This window comes from Eptesicus fuscus, chromosome 1 (genome assembly GCF_027574615.1).
Source record: "Eptesicus fuscus isolate TK198812 chromosome 1, DD_ASM_mEF_20220401, whole genome shotgun sequence".
Classification (NCBI taxonomy): domain Eukaryota; kingdom Metazoa; phylum Chordata; class Mammalia; order Chiroptera; family Vespertilionidae; genus Eptesicus; species Eptesicus fuscus.
This window is the reverse complement of record NC_072473.1, coordinates 68,299,163-68,323,516: the sequence shown is the minus strand read 5'-3', so window position 1 is coordinate 68,323,516 and position 24,354 is coordinate 68,299,163.

Genomic DNA, 24,354 nt, shown 5'->3' with positions numbered 1-24,354 from the left:
AGAACTGATAGTCCCTTGTTAAGTGCAGTAGTGGAGCAATTATTAACATTTTCAACAGTGGTGAACTATCAAAATTTACTTACTTATAGAAGGGAATACTTTGGTTAATGCAATATTTCAGGTGTTTTGGCAATTCATAGGAGGATGGGGGGAAAAGGGATACAGAGTAGGTGATGTGGGATATAGAAAAGATGGTGGCCAGTGATTATAGATGTGTTGGAGATATAAAATGACAAACTGAAGGTGAGGGTGACAAATTCCCAATTGAATGTGAGGTGTGATGGTCACAAAGCTTCCTTAGCAGCACATAAAGAAATTCTAACCTCCAATAACTTAATATTAAAGGTAGAGAACTGAGACAGATGGAATTATCAACCTCAGCAGACTCTTATACCTACGTCTTAAGTTGAGTTTAATAGTTATTAGACAAGCTTTGTCCATAATTAGTTCCCATAAACCTGTCTTTCAGAAGTACCTTTATTGTGTACTTACATTTAGCAGTCTGAAACCACATGACAATCTTCTAAATGCATTTATGTGCCTGCATAAATCTCCTCTTGATACATGGATATAATTTCATTCTAAATTAAAAGTTGAAATCACATCATTTTCAACCATTTTCTTTAGTTAAATAAGAAAATATTTTTTGCTCCCTCTGCAATATAAAATAGGTCTAGGACTTAGAGTACAATGAGAAATAGTAGGCAAATAATATATAGTTTTGGCCCTTCCAGTAGCACACTCTATTTCCAAAGTAGCCTGACAAGGGTCATGTTAACTTACTGTTAATCTTTCCTTTGTTGTTCCTGCTTTTATAATGTGTCATTCATTCACTTTAAATTATTTAAAATCCAGGAGAATTTAAAAACAGACAAACAGAAAATGGAGAGTAGTGCGGAGATTGAATGGAAAGATATTTCAGTTTGTAAAGCAGGTGAAGGTGTAAGTTTAATTGCTTAAGAGTTCTAAAAATGAATATAAATGGTTTGAACTTTTCTCCTAAAAGATAAATATTTTCACATTAATAAAATCTAAATGCATGCAATTTGTAAGAGAAAACCTTAAAATATAATAGCAAAAATGTTGAAAATAAAATAGGGAATTAAAATATATTCCAAGAAAATACTAACAAAGAAATTAAAATAATTACTTTAATTTGCATAAAGTACAATTGTCTCTTTGTGGTGTACAATTTTCTGATTTTTCATAAATGCAATCAGATGCATTTATCAAGTCTACCACCAAATTCATTATATAGAACAAACTCATCACTCTTAAAAATCCTTTAAGGTGCTCCTTTATACATAAACACTCACCCCACCACTAACCCCTAGCAAACACACATCAGTTCCATGTTCCTTTACTCTTCCTTTCCCAAATTTACATACTAGTATACGTGGTAAATAGAATCTTAAAGTATATACTCTTTTGGGGTATGGTTCCTTTTATTTTGTAAAATACATGAGATTCCTCCATGCTTTTTTAGCACTTAATAGCTAATTGCTCTTGGCACTGAAAAGCATTGCAATATATGCATATACTAGACCTATTATTCATCCACCTATGGAAGAACATGTTTGTTGCCTCCAGGTTTTGGATATTATGAATAAAGCTGCTATACACATTCACATATGCTTTATCTGCCATTGATTTTTAAATTTATCTTTATTGTTGAAAATATATAGATACCTCCTTTTATCCCGCCATTCACCTCTTCCACCCCACTCCTGCCCCCTACCCAGGGCTTCACTGCACTATTGTCTATGTCCATGGGTTATGCATATACTATCTAATAAAGAGGTAATATGCAAATTGACCATCACTCCAACACACAAGATGGCCACCCCCATGTGGTCAAAGATGGCTGCCCCCATGTGGACACAAGATGGCCAACACAAGATGGCCTGAAGGGGAAGGCAGTCAGGGGGGACAAGACCTGCAGGGGAGGGCAGTTGGGGGGAACCAGGCCTGCAGGGGAGGGCAGTTGGGGGGGAATCAGGCCTGCAGGGGAGGGCAGTGAGGGGAACCAGGACTGCAGGGGAGGGCAGTTGGGGGGAACCAGGCCAGCAGAGGAGTTGGGAAAGACCAGGCTGACAGGGAAGGGCAGTTAGGGTGACCAGGCTGGCAAGGGAGGGCAGTTAGGGGCAATTGGGCCAGCAGGGGAGCAGTTAGGTATCAATCAGGCTGGCAGCAGAGTGGTTAGGGGCAATAAGGCAGGCAGGCAGGTGAGCGGTTGGGAGCAAGCAGTCCTGGATTGTGAGAGGGATATCTGACTGGTAAAATGATAATACTTCCATCATCTTTTGAGGGTAGTAACAGAAATATGCAGCAGCAATATCAGGATGCTATGGCAATTGTAACAAAGTATGGCAAGCCTGATTTATTCATAACCATGACATGCAATTCCAAATGGGCAGATATTACACACAATTTACAATGCTGTCAAAAAGTTGAAAACAGACCTGACTTAGTAGCCAGAGTTTTTAATATTAAGCTTAATGTTCTTTCAATTGATATATGTAAATTACATTTATTTGGCAAAGTAATAGCTAAAATTCATGTCATTGAATTTCAGAAACGTGGAATGCCTCATGCTCACATATTATTGATATTAGATAATGAAGCCAAATTACAAACAGAATATGACATTGACCATATAGTTAAGGCAGAAATTCCGGATGAAGACCAGTGTCCTCAACTTTTTCAAATTGTAAAATCAAATATGGTACATGGACCATGTGTAATACAAAATCCATATAGTCCATGTAGTCGGATATCCCCTGAGGGGTCCCGAATTGGAAAGGGTTCAGACTGGGCTGGGGGAACCCCCCATCTGTGCACGAATTTCCTGCACCGGGCCTCTAGTGTTTTCATATGTCTCTTGGCCTTCCTTAAGTCTTATTTCAAAAAGTGTCTATTTAGGTCTATTGCCAATTTTTTTATTGGGTTGTTTATCTTCCTTTTGTTAAGTTGTATGAGTTCCCTGTAAATGTTGGAGATTAAACACTTATCGCTGAAAACATTGGAAAATATGTTCTCCCATGCAGTGGGCCTTTTTGTTGTTTTGTTGATGGTTTATTTTGCTGTGCAAAAGCTTTTTATTTTGATGTAGTCCCATTTGTTTATTTTCTCTTTAGTTCCCATTGCCCTAGGAGCTGTATCGGTGAAGAAATTGCTTCAGTATATGAGATTTTACTGCCTGTGGATTGATTTGGAAGCTGCCTAAGTGCCCATCAGCAGATGAGTGGATTAAAAATCTGTGGTGCATCTACATAATAGAAAACTACGGTGCAGTAAAAAAGAAGGAATTTTTACCCTTTGTAACAGCATGGATGTAACTGGAGAGCATTATGCTAAGCAAAATAAGCCAGTTGGAGAAAGATAAACATCACATGATCTCACTCATATGTGGGATATACTGATCAACATAAACTGATAAATAGAAATAGATCCAGAGACAAATGGCAGAAAAGGTGGGGATGGTTAGAGAGCAACCAAAGGACTTGTATGCATGCATAACCAATGGACACAGACACGGGTGGTGTGGGCTTGACCAGGATGGAAATGGTTGGGGTGGGGATCAATCAGAGAAAAATGAGATATATGTAAAACTTTTGACAATAAAAATAAAATAAATGAGCAGAGGACCTCAATTAGTGACTTTGAGCATTTTTTTTCATATGTCTCTTTGCCACTAATTATCAAAGAGATGAAAAGTAAAATGACAATGAGGTACTACCTTACACCTGCCAGAATGGCTATCATCAATAAATCAACATCCCCAACAGCTCTTGTCATTTGTTGATTAGTTGATGATAGCCATTCTGACAGGTGTGAGATGGTATTCATTGTTGTTTTGACTTGCATCTCTCAGATGATTAGTGACTTTATTATTGGTGTATAAAAAAGCCATAGGTTTCTGGGTGTTAATTTTCTATTCTGCTACATTGCCAAATTCATTTATTAAATCTAGTAGTTTTTTTGATGGAGTCTTTGGGATTTTCTATGTACAATATCATGTCATCAGCAAATAATGACAGTTTTACTTCTTTTACAATTTGGATGCCTTGTATTTCTTCTTGTCTGATCGCATTGGCTAGCAATTCCAGTTCTATGTTAAACAGGAGTGGTGAAAGTGGGCATCCCTGTCTTGTTCCTGTTCTTAGGGAAAATTATTTTAGTTTTTGCCCATTGAGTATGATGTTGGTTGTAAGTTTTTCATACATGGCTTTTATTATGTTGAGGTATGATCCCTCTCTTCCCAATTTGCTGAGAGTTTTTATCAAGAAAGTGTGTTGCATATACTCAAATGCTTTTGCATCAATTGATATGACTATGTGATTTTTGTCTCTCAATGTTTATGTGATGTATCACATTTATTGATTTATTGTACTATCCTTGCATCCCCGGAATAAACCCCACTTTGTTATACTGTATGATCTTTCTAATATAATGCTGGGTCTATTTTGTTAGAATTGTTTTGAGGATTTTAGCATCTATGTTCATCAAGGATATTGGCCTGTAGATCTCTTTCTTTGTGGTGTCTTTATCTTGTTTTGGAATTAGGGTAATGCTGGCTTCATAGAAAGAGCTTGGAAGTCTCTTTGTTGGAATAGTCTGAGGAGGATAGGTTTTAGTTATTTGAATATTTGGTAGGACTTCCTTGTAATGTTGTCTGAAACAGGGCTTTTGTTTGCTGGAATATTTTTGATTAATTTCTTTGGTAGTTACCAGCCAAAATTTGTTATTATTCCTGATTGAGTTTGTTATTCGTTCTGATTGAGTTTGTTATTCTTCCTGATTGAGTTTTGGAAGTTTTATTTTCTAAATATATCCATTTCATCTAGGTTGTCCAGTTTCTTGGAATAGAGTTGTTCATAATATTTTTTCATAAACTTTTGTATTTCTGTGGGATCAGTTGTTATTTCACCTCTTTTATTTCTGATTTTGTTTATTTTGGTCCTCTCTCTTTGTTTCTTGGTGAGCCTGCCTATAGGTTCATCAATCTTGTTTATCTTTTTGAAGAACAGATCTTGGTGTTTGGTTTTTTTTTATCTTTTGTATTCTTCTTCTTTTTTTCTTTTTTTTGTCTCTATTTCATTTATTTCCATTCTGACCTTTTTTTAAAAAAATATATTTCTTTATTGATTTCAGAGGGAGAAGAAGAGAGGGAAAGAAACATCAACGATAAGAGAGAATCATTGATTGGCTGCCTCCTGCATGCCCCCTACTGGGGATCAAGCTCACAACCAAGGCATGTGTCCTTGGCCAGAATCATACTTTCAGTATGCAGGCCAACGCTCTATCCACTCAGCCAAACCAGCTAGAGCTGCACTCTGATCTTTATTATTTCCTTCCTTCTGCTTACGCTGGGCATTTCTTGTTGCACTCTTTCTAATTCTTTGGGTTGTAGAGTTATATTATTTATTGCCAATTTTTCTTGTTTTTTGAGGTAGGCCTGTAGATCTATGAACATCTCTCTCAGACTGCTTTTACTGTGTCCCATAGATTTTGTATCGTTGTGTTTTCATTGTCATTTGTTATTAGGATGTTTTTTATTTCTGCTTTGATTTCTTTAGTAACCCAATCCTTGTTTAATAGCATGCTATTTAGCCTCCAAGTGTTTGATTTTAATGTTTTTATTATAGTTGATAATAATGAACAGGTTTATCTTTATTGCAAACCACTGATTTGTCAAAAACAAAAGTATCAATTGAAAATATGTGACATTTGGTCCTTGGAAAGAAATGCTTGGTTAAAATGTTGACTTTGTTTTTCACCTACTAAAATTCAAAAACATACCAGTGATTTCTGTATGAAGAAAATTCAGCTCTCATTTATGCATGAGTGAATGAATTCATAACAGCACACACACACACACACACACACACACACGTACTAGGGACCCGGTGCATGAAATTTGTGCATGGGCGGGGGGTTCCCTCAGCCCATCCTGCACCCTCTCCAATCGGGGACCCCTTAGAGGATACCTGACTGCCAGTTTAGGTCAGACATCCCTCTTGCAATCTGGGACTGCTGATTTCTTACTGCTCACCTGCCTGGCTGCCTGATCGCCCCTAACTGCCTCAGCCTCCCTGCCTGTTTGCCCCAAACTGCCCCAAACTGCCTTCCCTGCCTGGCCTGATCACCCCTAACTGCATCAACCTGCCTCATGGCCCCTAATTGCCCTCCTCTGCCAGCCTGATCTCGTCCTCAACTGCCCTCCCCTGCTAGCCTGGTTGCCCCCAACTGCCCTCCCCTGCCAGTTTGATTGCCCCTAACATCCTGCTGGCCTGATCTCGCCCCGAACTGCCCTCTCCTGCTGGCCTGATAACCACTAACTTCCTCTTCCTTGGTCCCCAACACCCTGGCTTTGTCTGGAAGGAAGTCGGACATCCAGAAGATGGCCAGTAGACCCAGTCTAATTAGCATATTACCCTTTTAGTAGTATAGATAGATTATATAGGGTAGGATTGCTAAATGGGGGGAGGGAAGCCTTTTTCAGCAGGAAGAGATGCTCTTGTCAAACAAAAACACATAATCCCTATATCTGGACTGGTAGCCAGCCATATCCACTATACTACCAAACCAGTCATGAAAAAATTGAACAGATTTCTTACACCTTATACCAATTAGCTGTTGCCCTTAAAACCCCTCCTCAGCTCTCACCTTAGGTTCTGCCTTCACAGTTCACCCAGAGTAGGTTCTGATTGGCCAGTTTCTATGCCAATCAGCGTCAAAAGCTCCACCTCCTAGGCAGCCATTGGCTCCTGGCACTTCACCCAGATTTGGTTCTGATTGGTCAGTTTCTATGCCAGTCAACGTCTCTGGGCCTATCTCTGGGCCTGATAAAAGAGGCAGAGGTGATCAGCAGCCCCCAAGGAGGCCCAGAGAGGAACATAGGTGTGGCTGCTGGCGAAGCCAGGAGAGAGTCAATGGCTGATCAACAACTGCCACAAAGGCTGGGGATCAGACCCTGCCTCTCCTTGTGTAGGCCTCTCTCTGGACCTGATCCGCAGCCCCTTTGGCAGTCAGTGCTGGGTTGCTGAGTCAGCACCAGCTGCCATGGAAACCCAGCACTGACTTCTAGTGTTTGGTCAAGTCTTGGTTGTTATGGGCCCTGGCTCTTTATATACACTGAGTGGCTAGATTATTATGATCTCTGAACACATAATAATCTGGCCACTCAGTGTGTATGTGTGTATATATATTAGAGGCCCAGTGCATAAATTCGTGCATCGGTGGGGTCCGGCCAGCCTGGCCAGGGCTAGGGGACATGGGTGGTTGGCCGACCTGCCTGCTGGCCTAACTCCTCGTCAAGGGGACAATTTGCATATTAGCCTGTTATTATAAAGGATATACACTGAGTGGCCCGATTATTATGCGTTCAGAGATCATAATAATCTTGCCTCTCAGTGTATATATATATTTCATATATTGTATATGAGAAAGTAGAGGAATTTCAATGAAGTGTTAATATAATATGGTGACTTTAGTTTGATGACTGAACATAAAAACAGAATCTTATCTAAATTTATTTAGTAAAAATGTCCCACCAATAAGAATAAAGGCAAACTTAGGGAGTGTGTGCACTGGGCATGGTCTTTAGAAGTTAGTAAGATTGAGGTATTTCAGTCAAATATTCTGGATCATTGATAACTTTCTGGACTGACTGACTTGACATTATGCTGAAGAAGCTATTATTACATTGTCTAGTCCATCAAGCAGCTTTTCTCTTGAGGGTATACAAAGTTGATACAGGGAGACACTGAGTCATTGGGGACCCATTTTACTAATGGGGAAACAAAGACTCAAAGATGTTAAGTAACTTACCAAAGGACACCAGATAGTAAGAGTGGAATCAAAAGGCAGTGAATTAAACCATCATATCAAAATATAAAATCTATATAGGGGTGTTTAAAAATTCTCTCTTGCAGGATACAGAAGCAAATGTATATAAACTTGACATGGCCAACTGAGAGTTATGCTGTCTTCTTAGATTATATGTATGTAGGAGACATAGTGAATCTGCCAACACTTTATGAATTCATTTAGAAAATAAATTATTAAATCCATAGAAACCTAGAATTTTTATTGTTTAATGATTTATAAATCCTAAACAAAAATGTAAGAACTTGAAATTTACATGACTTTATTTATTTCTTCATTTAAGTTTTGACTTTGGAAGAATGAAGTGAATTTTAAGTTCAGAATCAAGTTTGTATATTGTGTTAAAACCAAGATTTTTTTTAAGACTGAGCCTTAAGATAGACTCTTGTCAAAGGAGTGCATATGAGTAAAGCAAGAGGATATGATGTTTGGTCGGACACTGGCTAACTTGGCAGAAGAAATAGCAAAATAAAATTTATGAGTTAAAGAGATACTGGTGATAAAAAATGAAAAATAATTTAATACCTTCACATGCACAAAGAATTCCCCCATATTGTTCTAATGTTTTTCATGTGTGTGTGTGTTTTTTTTTTTTTTCCTAAAAGAATGTAGCTTATAAACGAAATCAATTGTTGAGCATTTGTTTTTGACATCAGTCTGTTTTGGTCACTTGTCACAAATAATTTGTTTTCCCTTTCTTTTTTTATTGATTAAGGTATTACAAATGTGTGGATATCCCCTCATTGCCCCCCGCCACCCCCTCAATCCTGCCCTCACCCTCACCCTCTGCTGTATGTGTCCATTGGTTATGCTTATATGCATGCCTACAAGTCTCTTGGTTGACCTCTCCCCCTTAAACCCACCCTCCCCTACCTTTCCTCTGAAGTTTGAGCATCTGATCGATGTTTCTTTATCTCTGGATCTGTCAATAAACATTAGGATTATGTTAGTTCCTCTGGAATAATTTACTCCCAGCACTATTCTTAGTTCTAACATATTATAAAATCACCATAAGTCTCCACTCTCTACTCACTTTATCTGCCATATTGAATAATCTAAAACAGTGAATAAGCCAGAAATCATTTATTTTAAACTTTAAAAAATGATTATGTTCTTCTGCTGGAAGGTAGATATGTTTGATGTTCAAGGATTTCACATAAATTAAAATAAAAAATGGAACACCAACATTTGCTACACTATAAAATGTATCATCTCCCCCATGTTTACCATATGTCAAATTTCCCTACATTCTCCTTTCTAGATATCATTAATAAGAAGTAGTAGAAAAAAACTAGTTTGAAAAAGTAACTAGTTTGTTATTATTTCTCAGTAATTAAATTTCTGATTGACAGATATTTGGCAGTGTCTTTCCTATATGTTGGGGACAAGAGCCCGTGTATATAATTTACTTAAACAAAAATATGCATTGCTTATCTGAAGTTCAAATTGAACTGGGCACCCTGAATTTTATCTAGCAACTGAACATTAATAAGCTTTCTGCCTCTTGCCACTTAGAATTTTAAAAAGGTATAACATGGCACTTGGTATCACATCCCTTTGTTTTACAGGGATTTCTTATTTTGACCATTTATTGACAATGATAATTTCAGATCTAAATATTGTTTATGAGTTTTACAAAGTGGTTAAATTTATTAATTTGTTTGTTCTTCACAAAATCTTGTGAGGTTGGTAGAAATATGCACTTTACAAATGATAAAGCTGAGATTGTAGAAGTTCCTTGATTTGCCTGAGGTCACATTTTCTGCTAGTAGTGGAGAACAGATTAAAATCCAGCTTTGATTCTGGTTGGGGAGTTCTGTTGGTTGGAGTATCATCTGGATACTCCAAGTTTGTGGGTTCAATCCCTGGTCAGAGCACATACAAGAAACAACCAATAAATGCATACATAAATGTAACAACAAATTGCTGTTTCTCTCTCTCTCTCTCTCTCTCTCTCTCTCTCTCTCTCTCAAATCACTCAATAAAGAAACTTTTAAATCTATGGTGGGGTGCTCTCTGGAGCACACATTATGAAATGTGTTACAGTGTTCCTTAAATATTTAAAACAAATAACAAAAATATTAGAATACCAAACTTTCTACCTGAGCAATTTTCAGATACATTTCTTCATTATTATTTTTATTGATTTCAGAGATAAGAAGAAAGAGGGAGAGAGAGAGAAAGAGAGAGAAGGAAACATCAATTGGCTGCCTCCCACACTCTCTTGGACCAAGGATCCAAGCTGTAACCTTATGTGCCCTGATCAGGAATTGAACCCACCACCTGTTGGTACATGGGGGACACTTCAACCAAATAAGCCACACTGGTCAAGACCAGATTGAAAAAAATCAAAACATTATTTACTTTCTTTTCTACTTTTTCAGTGCTTCAGTAGCACTTACCAAGTCTAACAGGGACATAGAATTATATATGTATCTTACTTGCAATTCTTTCTTAATTATAGAAAAAAATAATTGCCACCTAAAATTTTGATAGTGATTTATCTTTATAGTAAGTAGAAAAATGGATAAAAGCTATAGCTTAGTTCCCAAAGATATATAATATGAAAAGTTTTTTGTATCTGTAATAGATGCATCCATTTAGTCAATAAATATATATCTATATATTATACAAGTATTTATTGATATATCTGTATAAGAATTATATTATGCCTCTGAGATAAAAATGAATATAAGACAGTTTTTCATAGGCTCTGGAAAATAAGAAAGAATAAAAAGGAAAGCAGAATGAGTTAAGCACAGTCTCTGATTTCATGGAGCTTGTGTCCTACAGGGTATATAGAGTGTGGAAAATTCATTTTGAAAGATAGACTATTGCCAACAATAATAGGCTCTGTAATTTCACTTAATAATGAGGGAAGGGAGGTCAGGGGCTGGATGGAGGGGGGCAAAGGGGTATGGCTACATCTGTAACAGTGTCAAATATAAAAATAAAGTTAAAAAAATAAAACCGGTATTCTAATAATACACACACACACACCAAAACAAACAAACAAACAAACAAACAAAAAAACAACAAGAATCCAACAACATTGCTATTATTCACTTAATATACACAATAAAGTGGTAAGCAGAGAGGAAAGAAAGAGAGGAGCAGTATGAGTAAAAGTGTTGATATGGGGATGAATCCTTCTTATTCAGGTGACCTTTGAATTTTAAGCTAAGAGAATTAGATTTTATCTTGTAAGTATTTGGATAGGGCACACCATGATGAAAGCAGAGATTTAGCTACATAAGGTCTGTATGTACTACACAATACCCTTGTAATTCACACTGTCTTTGAAGAAGCCACATTCTTATTTCCTGTTTTGTTTTCTGTACTCTTGTAACAAATTCATAGACTGAAGCTTAATGAAAATAACTGAGTTGTTCATACAGGAAAAATAAATTCTGGCGTCTGGAATCTTAGAATCTCAGATGTTTTATTTCCTTGGAGGTGGGAGGTGGGAAGGACTCAATAACAAGAAGAGCCTGATGAAAGGTGTGAGCTGGGGAATGTACTTTTCAAATATAGTCATTTTCTTTTAGATTATCAGAGGATCATTAATGGGACAAAGAAAAACTTTTTTTCCAGTAAAGTATACAAAGTTTAGGTAATAGAATTAATATTGTACCAGAAGCTGAATATATCAAAGTTATTTCTCATTGTAGATTGAAAAAAGGGATTTTCCCAGTGCTGAGTGGAATGAGAGTGCAGTCATGTAATGTCCAGTACTGGGACTATATCATAGTAGCTTTATTTAAAAATGAGTAGAGAAGTAGCATAAAAACAATGACAAAAATAACATGGAGCCTATGAAAAAATATTTATTCTTCCAAAAATATAGAAGCTAAAATATACATTTGGTAAATAATTTCCTATCATAACCAGAAAAAGTAGAACATTGTTACAATATCCATAAAAATAAACTACATTCAAGGCCTCTAAAATGGAGTGAAAAGCTAAAAAGATAGAACAATCTGAAATGAGTAGACAACTGATTAACATAAGAATAGGATGACTTGCAGGGGAATTAACAAAACAAATGAGTAATGAGATCTGTATTGGAGGCTATGAAAGTTATAATTGAGTGAGAAAAAAAATAAATCAACGATATTGAGATGCAGTCTTACATAATAAAGAGATTGATGTAAAGTTAGTGGTATGCAAATCTATATATCTAAAAGGCTAATATGCTAAGTGTCTGACCATCTGACCAGTCGCTATGATGCACACTGACCAACAGGGGGCAGATGCTCAATTCATGAGCTGCCTTGACACACATTGGCCATTTACAAAGAAATGGCACCATGGACCTGGCACCCACAAAGCAGCACTCGGCTTCCCCCAAGTGCAGTGGTTCTCAACCTTTCTAATGCCGTGACCCTTTAATACAGTTCCTCATGTTGTGGTGACCCCCAACCATAAAATTATTTTTGTTGCTACTTCATAACTGTGATTTTGCTACTGTTAATGAATCATAATGTAAATATCTGTGTTTTCTGATGGTCTTAGGCTCTACAGCAGTGGTTCTCAACCTGTGGGGCGCGACCCACAGGTTGAGAACTGCTAGCAGGGTCGCCTAAGATAGGTGACTCGGTGGAATCCTATTTTCTTTTCATTAGCCAGAAAAGGGAGATTTAGAAAGCTTAGAAACTTGACCCGTATGAAAAGATGTAAGAAATGGTGGACCTTGAAAATGACTTCAGGTTTTCTCACTGTACAGAATATAGGCAAACACTGCTGCAGTTAAATATTTTACCCTTTGTTCTCCCTGCATGATCTACAATAATAATCTGCTTCATGTTGATATTTACTGCTGAGTTGCTGACAATGACCTGAAAGAGAAGTTGGTGTTCTTCACTGGGCTGGTTAAAGTTTAGCTAAATCAGAAAGCAGGTTTAATTAAGCAAGTTTATTCTATATTTATAAAAGGCTAAGTTGACTCATGCTGGTGCCAATAGCACGCAAGTGTTTCAACCTGTCATTACCGATCATGAATTTGGTTGACACTTCTATTATAGTGAAAGGATTAATATAGATATTAAAATATTTCTTCTAATTAATTCCCTTTCAATGTGCACAAATTAGTGCACTGGGCCACTAGTATGAAAGAAAAAGAATGAGATCTAGTACAAGAAAAATAAATGAAAATGTTTGATCACAAGTGTAATAATGAAAGAAAACTTTCTAGATTAAAACTTCAACAGACCTGCAAAATTTAGTAAAGATAGTAATGTGGAATCATGCTCTCAACCTTTAAACTCTGAATTCAATAAAAAAATAAACAAATGAAATTGAAAATAATAAAGGAACTAATTTACACTAAAATAATTAGACAGCCACAAAAATATATTATAAAAAGTATATTTTAATATAACTACATTTAAATAAAATTAAAAAAGGACACTGGAAATTTAACTGAAATTCCACTACATTAGGTAAGAGAAAAGTTGGGATAAAGTAAGTAGAGAAAATTTTTAAGAGTCTGTTTCAAATCCTTTAACTAGGCAATTAACTGAAATTGTATATGGAATATTTTAAGATGGTATGCATAAATAGCTTTGGTAGAGGGGAAATATTATTTTGTGTATTCAATTTTTTCTCTATTGCAGAAGGAAAGGTGTCTGGTAAAAGTAATAAGATAATGAAAAGTTTGGAATTTTGTGGAAAATGGAGACAATTTGAAAGACTTACTATAGAAAAAGAAAAATCCAAGATAAGTTTCTAGACTATTGATTTATATTGGTTCTTCTTCATAGTTACATACTTTTTTTCTGTTACTAATCACCAGCCTGTATGTAGGCAGTGAGAAGATTGCAGAAGTTGAGTTCTGCTGAGATAATAGCATACAAGTTATGGATTTGAATATATTGGTACAAGAGTGATTGCAAAGTAAGTAGAAGAATCTAATGGAATATGGAAATAAATTGTAAAGAATGGATAGTTGACAGGTGGGAGAAATATAGAAGTCTTAAGTGACCTGAGTTAGAGGAACAAGGATATTGGGAACAATAAATGAGAGAATATATGAGAAGAGCATTGTGGTCACAAAATAAAACCTCTAAGTTTTGAATTCCAGAGGCAATACCATTGTAGAATATCACTGGGTGCACATATTGGATTTGGTAAATACATGGCTAAAATGTAGTGAACCTAAAGAATACAAGAGAGTCATACAAATGGCAAGGCCTGTACTTGGGGTAAAGATTACAAAACATATGTCAAAGGCTTCAATAAATGTGCACTATATAGGAGCTAAGTATATGACAGTAATGTGGCTATATGTAGGTCAATATAGTCAAATTGCATAAAACTCAAAAAAGAAGGCATTTACGTGATGGTGGAAACCTATTGATTTAGGAGTGTTACCAATGGAACACCATTGACAGTATAGCATTGGAATATGGACTGTGGAGTATGAAACCAAGTTGCTTTGCTCCAAATGATGGCTTCTTCCATAGCTGTGTAACATTGGAAAAATTACATATACTCTCTGTGACTGTTTCTTCATCTCTAAAATAGGGATAGCAATTCCACTCAATTTCATCATATAATGTTATTGTATTAGTTTACTTAATTAATTAATGTAAAATATGTTGTATCAGTTAAGAATAGGTCCAGCAATATGTAATAGAAAACTGAATTTAAAGAAACATAGTATGTAAGAATGCAACAGATGAAATATCAAAAAAGAAATGAAGAAAACAATGCCATTTGAAATTTCAAACAAATTCTATGAACAAGCTGAACAAAGGAAGTGAAAGACCTGTAAACTGAAAACTATAAGACATTATTGAAAGGAATTGAACAAGACACAAAGAAATGGAAAGATATTCTGTGCTCATGGATTAGAATTAACATAGCAAAAATGGTCATATTGCCTAAAGCAATATGCAGATTTAATGCAATCCCAATTGCATTTTTTCAAAGAAATGGAACAAAAAATATTCAAATATGTAAGAACCACAAAAGACCATGAATTGCCAAAGCAATTCTGAAGAAAAAGATCAAAGCTGAAGATATTACATGCCCTGACATCAAATTATACTGTAAAGCTACAATAATAAAGACTACGGCACTGATCGAAAAATAGAGACACATATCAATGAAATATAAATGAGAGCCCAGAAATAAACCCACATACCCACCCATATATGGGCACTTGATTTTTGACAAAGGAGCCAAAAAACATACAATGGAGAAAGGAAATGTTCTTCAATAAATGGTGTTGGGAAAATTGAAAAGTCATATACAAAAGAATAAAACTAGACTGCTATCTGACTCCATACTAAAAAATTAACTTGGAATGGATTTAAAACAAATATAAGACATGAGGCAATAAAAACATAGAAGAAAATTAGGTACCACACTTAAGGACCTTGGTCTTAGAGGGATTTTTGTGAACTGGAGCCCAAATTCAAGAGAAGTAAAAGCAAAGTTAAAATTAAAGGGACTATATAAAACTAAATAGCTTCTGCACAGAAAAAACAACAACAACAACAAAAAACTATGAAACACTAAGGTACCCAACTAACAGGGAGAACATATTTTCAAACTATCCTTTGATCAAGACTAATATCCAAAATATACAAAAACTCATGCAAGTTGACAACAAACAAACAATCCAATATAAAAAAATTAGCAGAAGAACTGAAAAAATTTTCTGAAAAAAAAACATACAGATGGCCAACAGATTTATAAAATTATGCTCAACCTCACTAGCTATAAGGGATATGCAAATCAAAACCATAATGAGATACCACCTCACATAGGTTAGAATGGCAATTATCAGCAAGATAGAAATAAGAAGTGTTGGAGAGGATGTAGAGAGAAGGGAACTCTCCTACACTGCTGGTGGAAATGTAAATTGGTGTATCTTCTATGAAAAACAGTATGGAGATTCCTAAAAATTAAAAATAGATCTATATTCCCTCTTCTGAATATCTACCTGAAAATTTTGAAAATACTTATTCATAAATATATAAGTATCCCTATATTTATTGCAGTACAAGTCACAATAGCAAAGACATTAAGTGTCCTTCAGTGGATGATTGAATAAACAGGTGGTACATATATATGCAATGGAATACTACCCAGCCTTAAAAAGGATAAAATAATGTCATTTGTTAGCATATGGATGAATATTGAGGGTATCATGCTAAATTGGATAAGTCAGATGGAAAAGGACAAGAATGATATGATTGCACTCATATTTGAGATATAAAACAGAATTCAACAAACAAGCAAAGCAAAGGAAACAAACAAGCTCATAGACAGAGAGGACAGTATAGTGGTTTCCAGAGGGGAAGAGGGATTATAAAGAGGGTGAAGAGGTTCAAATTTATAATGACTGACAGAGACCAGACTGGGTGGTGAGCACACAATTCAATATACAGATTTATTATAGAATTGTACACCAGAAACTACTATAATTTTATTAACCAATGTTACCCCATCAAATTTAAATAAATAAATAAATAAATAAATAAATAATAATAATAAATAAAAACATAAAATGAAACATTGCCAAACAGTTTTTTATTTATATGTTTGTTTGTTTTGATAAGAGTACAAACCTAGGTAGGCAATTTAGGAATTCAGAAATTCAGAGCCGGAGTGGTGACTCATGTTGCCATCAGTGTTTTAAATCTCCATGTTTTTGAGTTCCACTAGTCTTTGAAAGTGAATCTAATTTTCCTGTTTGTAAGATGGCTCCTTTCCTCTAAACTCTCTGCCAAAAAGGTAATACAACTATCTTTCAGGCAGGAAGAAGGGAAAAGGGCAAGTAGAAAAAAAAAAGAATACCAATGGAATTTTCTCCATTTCTAAAGTGCTTTCCCAGGAGGTCCAACACAACTTTCTCTTATACCTCATTCTGTCACATGGCTATCTAGCTGCAAGGGAAGCTGAAAAATATAGTTTTCCATTGAGAATTTTGTTCTCCTAACAATATTGGTGTTCTACTAGTATGAAACCATAAAATAAATGGTATTGAGTAGATAACATTTTCTGCCGCAAAGTTTTAGAATAGTATTGACACATATACCATTAGTAAAATTTCTCTATTATTGGTATTATTTCCAACTCCTGATCTTCTTGAGTTCATTGCATAATGAAAAATAAGTATCCTCCCCTTATTAAGGTTTTAGGTAAAAGTGATCCCGTGAATTAGCCTGTTTCAGTTAAGGAAAAGAGATAGAATGAACATTTCAGTAAAGCTATCCTATCTAATAAAAGAGTAATATGCAAATTGACCATCACTCCAACACACAAGATGGCTGCCCCCATGTGGTCAAAGATGGCTGTCCCCATGTGGACACAAGATGGCCGGCAGGGGAGGGCAGTTGGGAGGGACCAGGCCTGCAAGGGAGGGCAGTTGGGGGTGATCATGCCAGCAGGGGAGGGCAGTTGGGGGGGACCCAGGCCTGCAAGGAAGGGCGGTTATGGGCAATCAGGCCTGCAGGGGAGGGAAGTTGGGGGTGACCAGGCCTGCAGGAGAGGACACTTTGGAGGGACCCAGGCCTGCAGGGGAGGGCAGTTGGGGAGGGCCAGGCCAGCAGAGGAGGGCAGTTAGGGGCAATCGGGCCAGCAGGGGAGCAGTTCAGCATCGATCAGGATGGCAGGAGAGTGGTTAGGGGTGATCAGGCTGGTAGGAAGGCAAACAGTTGGGATCTGGGGAGTCCCAGATTGGAGAGGGTGCAGGCTGGGCTGAGGGACACACACCCCCATGCATGAATTTCATGCACCGGGCCTCTAGTTTAAAATATAAATATTGCTGGCAAAGATAGATCTGGGCTTCTAAGGAACAAATCATAACAGTCAGAATGAGAAGGGAGGATTCTGAATTTTGATTAGGGATTGTAATCACAGAGTATTATAAAGGATACTAGAGGCCCGGTGCACGAAATTCGTGCACTGGTGGGAGTGGGGGTAGGGGGGGTGTGCCCCTCAGCCCAATCTGCACCCTCTTCAATCTGGGACCCCTCAGGGGATGTCCAACTTCCAGCAGTCGGACATCCCTCTCACAATCCGGAACTGCTGGCTCCTAACCACTCACCTGCCTGCCTGCCTGATTGTCCCTAACCCCACTGCCTGCCTGCCTGCTCACCCCTACCTTGATCTCCTGCCAGCCTGATTGCCCCTACCTTGCCCTCCCCTATCAGCCTGATCACCCCAAACTGCCTGTGCCTTGGCCCCCAGTCTGGCCTCCCTCTGGAGGCACCACCCCCATAACCCCAATGCTGCTGCCACTGCAGCTGGTTATGGCTGCCTGAGCCTTGGCCTTTGTAGCCACTGCGGCTTTGTCTGGAAAGATGTCCGGAAGACAACCACTCTAATTAGCACATTACCCTTTTATTAGTATAGATTTGGGGACCATTACAACCACGCAGAACTTGAAGAAAACACATGGCCCTGGTCAGTTTGGCTTAATGGAGAGAGCATTGGCCTGTGGACTGAAGAGTCCAGGTTTGATTCTGATCAGGGGCACACATGCCTGGGTTTCGGGCTTAATCCCCAGTAGGGGGCCTGTGGGTGGCAGCTGATCAGTGATTCTTTTTTTTTTTTTTAATATATTTTATTGATTTTTCACAGAGAGGAAGGGAAAGGGATAGAGAGCTAGAAACATCGATGAGAGAGAAACATCGACCAGCTGCTTCCTGCACACCCCCCACCGGGGTATGTGCCCGCAACCAATGTACATGCCCTTAACCAGAATCGAACCTGGGACCTTCCAGTCCACAGACCGACGCTTTATCCACTGAGCCAAACCGGTTTCGGCTGATCAGTGACTCTTATCATTGATGTTTCTATCTCTCTCTCCCTCTCCCTTTCTGAAATTTTAAAAATATATATATATTTTAAAGAAAACACATGATCTTCACTTTGGGCTTTGTCATCTTACAATATCCTTTGTGCAGTGTTTTAACTTCCCTCAACTTTCCTTTACCCACCTTTAAAGTGCAATCTATTTTGGGGAAGATGATCAGGAAAGTGATTCCAGTGGGTAGAAGTTTTTTTTGGAGGGGATGGGTCATGAAGATATTTAAAAATTGAGCATGGTGATGGTTGTACCACTCTGAATTTACTTTAAAAAACCAGTTCATTGTACACTTTAGGTGACATGTATAGTATATGGGTTATATCTCAACAAAGCTGTTCTTTTATTTCTTTTTAAATAAAGACCAGTCTTATAATCAGTTGCAGATGTTTTCAGAGGCCCCTCAAGATTTGCTTACCATGTCCCAAATCACAGCTGTGATTCCCAGTTGCCTCCAGTCCTGGTGGATCTGGATGGTGTGGTTTGCAAAGGAGAAGGTGGCAAGAGGCTTAGGGAATTTCGGCAACCCCATTCCCCCGGTCTCCTCATAGGGCACCAGGGCCATTCCCACTGTGCCAGCTCTGCTCCCTTTAACCTGTTGGGCAAAAGAATCCTGGGTGCTCTGGCCAGAAAGTGCATTCTTTCTTAGGTGGCCCGAATGCTTTTTTTAAGGTCGTTTTATGGATTCAAAAGAATAAACAGAGATGTGGAAAGCTTTTGTCAAAATCCTTTTACATGGTTCTTCCAGTCTCATGGGAAATGAGATGTGGCTCTGAATTCATCCCAAAGTGTGTCTTTGGGCAAAAGCACCCAGAACGGCACAACTCCTGCAGAATGCCCCACACACTTTGCTGTCAGGACTCAGGGGGGCTTGAGGGTGAGCGAGGTGGCGGTGCCAGCACAGGACCTGGGAGAAGGTAGCGCTTTCTACACTGCCCAGGCCACGTGGACTACAGCAGTACCCGCCCAGGTGGGCAGGGTGTTTCTGCTGTTTTGTTTTGGTCTGGCCTCCACCCCGTCAGCCACGGACCTGTGCCCGCACTGAGACTGAATGGTTTGATGGCCCTACTTTTTGGTGGACAGTGGATGCACTCCCAGAGACTGGCAGTTAGACTCTGGCGGCTACTGAGTCCCTTGCGGGGAGAGCCCGGCCCTAGGTCAAGAGCAGACTCAGGCGTCCTCGGCCAGGAGGCCTCCTTGGGCTAGGGGCCGCCACAGTTTGAAGGCTGGCCATGACCCCAATCCTGGCAGGGGTCTCCTCTGGGGTGCTGGTAGGCCTGGGCTAGGGCTGGGGGCGGTTTGGAGGCCGGTCACGCCCCCGATCCTGGCGGGGGTCTCCTCTGGGGCACTGGCAGGTCTGGGCTCTGGCGCCGCAAAGGGAGAGGTTCCTGAACCTGCTTCCCACACACCTAGGCTAGGATACATCTTGTAGGAGGCGGCTTCAATGCCGGGGGTCGGTGACCAGATCCTCCGGAGCCTCGCTTTCTGGACTGCAGTCCCATGTCTCCCAGTGCCCCAGCCTCGGATGCGCCCCCGCAGTTGCCCCCACCACCAGCCACCTCAGCGCAGGCCACAGCAGCTGAAGCTAGCCTCTTGGAAGCCAGGCCACCACACCCACCACCCCTAGTAGCTCTCTGCTGCTCGCTCTCTGTGTCCTGTCCACTGGGGTGGGGGAGTGCTCCCAGCCCAGAGGCCCTCCCTCCCTCAGCAGCCTGGCTTGGGAAGCTGGCCTCATGCAGCATCCCCACTGGGCCACTATGGGTGCAACACGGACCCCACGGAGGCCAACCTGGAGAACGCAGACCTGAGCTCTGCATCCAGCTGCTGCAGATGCCCTCATTGGTCAACTACCTCCCGATCCTTCCACGGGCCCCATTGATCCCTCTCAGCACCAGCCATTTAGGCCAGGGTGTCGATCGCCCAGGGACCCCCGCCCCAGGAGCGGCTGGCTCGGCCCGGCCACGCCCCCCGGGGTGGCGATGGCCCCTGGGACACCCGCGGAGCGCCGGGCTCGGCCCGGACACGCCCCCCCCCGTGGCGATTGCCCCCGGGACATCTGTGGAGCGCTGGTCTCGGCCAGGACACGCCCCCCCTTGTGGCCATCGCCCTGCGGACCCCCAGAACTTACAGGATTGCGCGCAGCCATCTTGGTCTTCCCAACGGCCGGATGGGCCACCCGGAGTCCCGCCCCCAGCATCTGGCAGGCCCAATCATGGGCATAGCGGAGGTGCAGTCAATTTGCATGTTTCTCTATTATAAGGTAAGATAGGAAATAAGTAATTGGAAAGCCTTATATCTTAGATTGTGTATTAGTTTTCTATTGCTATGTGACAAAATACCACAACTTTAGCATCTTAAAATCACAGAATTTTTTTTTTAATCTCACAGATTTTGCAGGTCAGAATTCTGGTCATGACATGGGGTGAATAGTCTGCTCAGGGTCTCACAAATCTGAAATCAAGGTATCAGCTGGAGCTGAAACTCTAATGTTGGCTCAGAGTCCTATCCCAAGCTCACTGGGTGGTAGAATTCACTTCCTTGTGGATTGTAAATCAGATGCTCTTTTTTTCCTTCTAGCTGCCAGCAAAGATAACTCTAGGCTCTTAGAAGACTCCCACAGTACCTGGCTATGTGGCCCCACAGAACAGATAAAAATATGGATGTTTAATTTATTCCCAGAAGATGAGGTGTACACCTCATTAGCTGGATACTCAGCTTTTAATGGGCTGATGAGATTAGGTTAGGCCCACCTCCATAACCTTTCTATCTAAAGTTCATTTGAGCTCTCACTAGTTTGGCTCAGTGGATAGAGCCTTGGCCTGCGGACCAAAGGGTCCTGGGTTTGATTTTGCTCAAGGGCACATACCTCAGTTGCAGGCTTCTCCCCATCCCAGGCCCTGGTTGGAGCTCATGCAGGAGGCAACTGATGGATGTGATTTTTCTCTGTCTTTCCCTCTCTCTTCCACTCTCTCTAAAAATCAATTGAAAAATATCCTTGGGTAGGATTTAAAAAAAAAGTTCATTTGACTTGGCACCTTAATTACATCTACAAGATCCCTTTGCAGCAGTACTTAGATTAGTGTTTCATTGAATAACAAGGAGAAAGTCTATGTGTATACCTGCAGACACACCTGGCAATCTTTGAGGAGGGAATATCTTAGAATTCTGCCTACCACAGAAGGTGACCAAGAAAAATGGGATGTGTACCATGATGTTGCTTAGCTAGCCACAGAATTAGCAAGAGTTGAGTAGCCTTTGCCTTAAACTGGGCACAGCATTTGAGATTTCCAAGATTCACTTATGGTCTGAACTGATTTTTATATCTTCTTGAAAAGTGAATTAATTATTCTAAAATATTTACCCAAATACTTGGAATCCCTTTATATGCTTTTGACCATTGAAAAATAGCAAGTAATTTTGTGCTCTAGTATTTGTTAACAATCATTGCATTCTGCCAGGAAAATTTGTAAACAAAAAATTATTTTTAAATATTCCACAAAAGTAAAATTGCAGAAGAATATAGTAACCATTTTATTGTCAAAATACTGAAGTGATTTTTTGCATTGTAGAAATTCACATCAAATTACTTTTCTAAAATTGAACAAGAGGAATAATTTACAATTGATAGGTATTTTCTCTAACAAGCCTTTTCTTACCATTATTCATCAAATACCTGTGAATGTTTATGTTTAATATGCTTCAATATCTGTATAAACAATTATACTCAATAATTGTATGCATTTTTATGTTATGCATTTTAAAGGACTTAAAATAACCACCCCGAAATAAACACTGTCATCATTTTGGTGCATTTTCCTAAAATCCTTTTAATATAATTAGCATAATTTAGATTGCATTTTTTATTTAAAATATAATTTTCTTTAATGTACTTTTTTGCCCTTTCAGTACTAAAAATGTACAATTTTTATAATGTTAATGTATTTCAAAATAATTTGTACATAAATGTATATGTATATGTTATATGTCATGGGATCAGAAGTATATTTAATGTAACTAGAAGGAAAGTAAATATAATTTCAAAAATAAAGAGAAAAAATAAAGCAAAATTTGGAAGAAAACAAACCAAAATACTAACAGTGATTATCTTTATGAGCAAATGCTAAATTATTTATTTTCCTTCAATTTTTCTGTATATTCCAAAATTTTTATAATGATCATGGTACTAAATCTATTGTAGGAGCAAACAAAAAGACTGTCTTAACAGAAAAAAATATTATTTGGGGATTATTTTCCTGAAATCCAATAAGAAATCTTTTTAAATTAAAACTGTCAAAATTAAAATTCCTCTTACTGAAAAATTGGGATGACTAATATTTTACAATATGCTATGTTTCTAATTGTGCCTTTATTCTATATTTTTTATGGTTTTAGTTAATTTACATAAACAATATAGCTTCATAAAATTTTATTTCTCTTTTATTACTTGTAAATGCAGTTTTTCCTGAAGTTGCTTAGTAACATCAGATAAGGAAAAGCCAGACTGCATTATCTTGTCATACATCTACGCACATTGCTATTATTTTGTGACTGAGGTGGACTAATGATCCATCATTGTTTTTACTTGTCAACAAACTGATGTCGATTTTCCTGATCATGAATAAGCTGTTAAGTGGAGAGCTCAGAAGTTTAATCCATCTCAGGCTTTATGGGCTCCATATGATTGAGTTGCCCAGGCATATGCTTTGGTATCCTAGCAAACTGGCTCTTTATCCTTTTGCACTCGGATGTCGAGTGTGACTCGACATGGTTAGCATTAGAATAAAGGAATCAAGAAAAAAGCAAGTGAGTGCAAAGGGTTAATAAGAGAAAAGGAGCTCTAATTTGTAATATTTTCTAGAATAAGTACTCTACTATGGAGACAATTTCAAGCTACTAATGATTGAAAAGACAGTTCACAAAATTCCTGAAAATTTAATAATCTGATCACATGAGTCTATGTGAACTGGCTCCAGAACACCACTAACTGTCTTTAGAACTTATCTATATGACTCAGTAATGCTCCTAATTCACTTCTAAACAGAAAACAGCTTGATTTCATTTCATTTTGAGCATAGCATTTCACCTGTTACTGCACCCCATGCTAAATTAGAAGTATTATCTATAGTAATAAAAGGGTAATATGCTAATTAGACTGGGAGACCTTCCAGATGTCCTTCCAGACAAAGCCACGGTGGCAGGGCCAAGGCAGAGGCAGTTAGGGGCAATCAGGCCAGGAGGGGAAGGCAGTTGGGGGAGAGCAGGCCAGCAGGTGAGTGGTTAGGAACCAGTGGTCTGGGTGGGATTGGGCCTAAACCAGCAGCTGGACATCTCCTGAGGGGTCCCAGATTGGAGAGAGTGCAGGCTGGGCTGAGGGACACCCCCCTGTACATGAATTGGGTGCACCGGGCCACTAGTAAGTATTATAGTAAGTGAGGCTTAGAATAGCTAAATTAGTTGCCCAAGACTGCACGACTGGTTATGATCTGATTTTACAGCCCCCATTTTCCTTCTGTAGATATATTACCAAAATCCAGATCCGGACAGCATATTCTTATAAGTGCTGTTAAGAGATGAATCCAATTTTTTTGTTTGCTTCTTTCATCACTAAACTCAAAGCACTACAAACAGCCTTTAATTAGCCA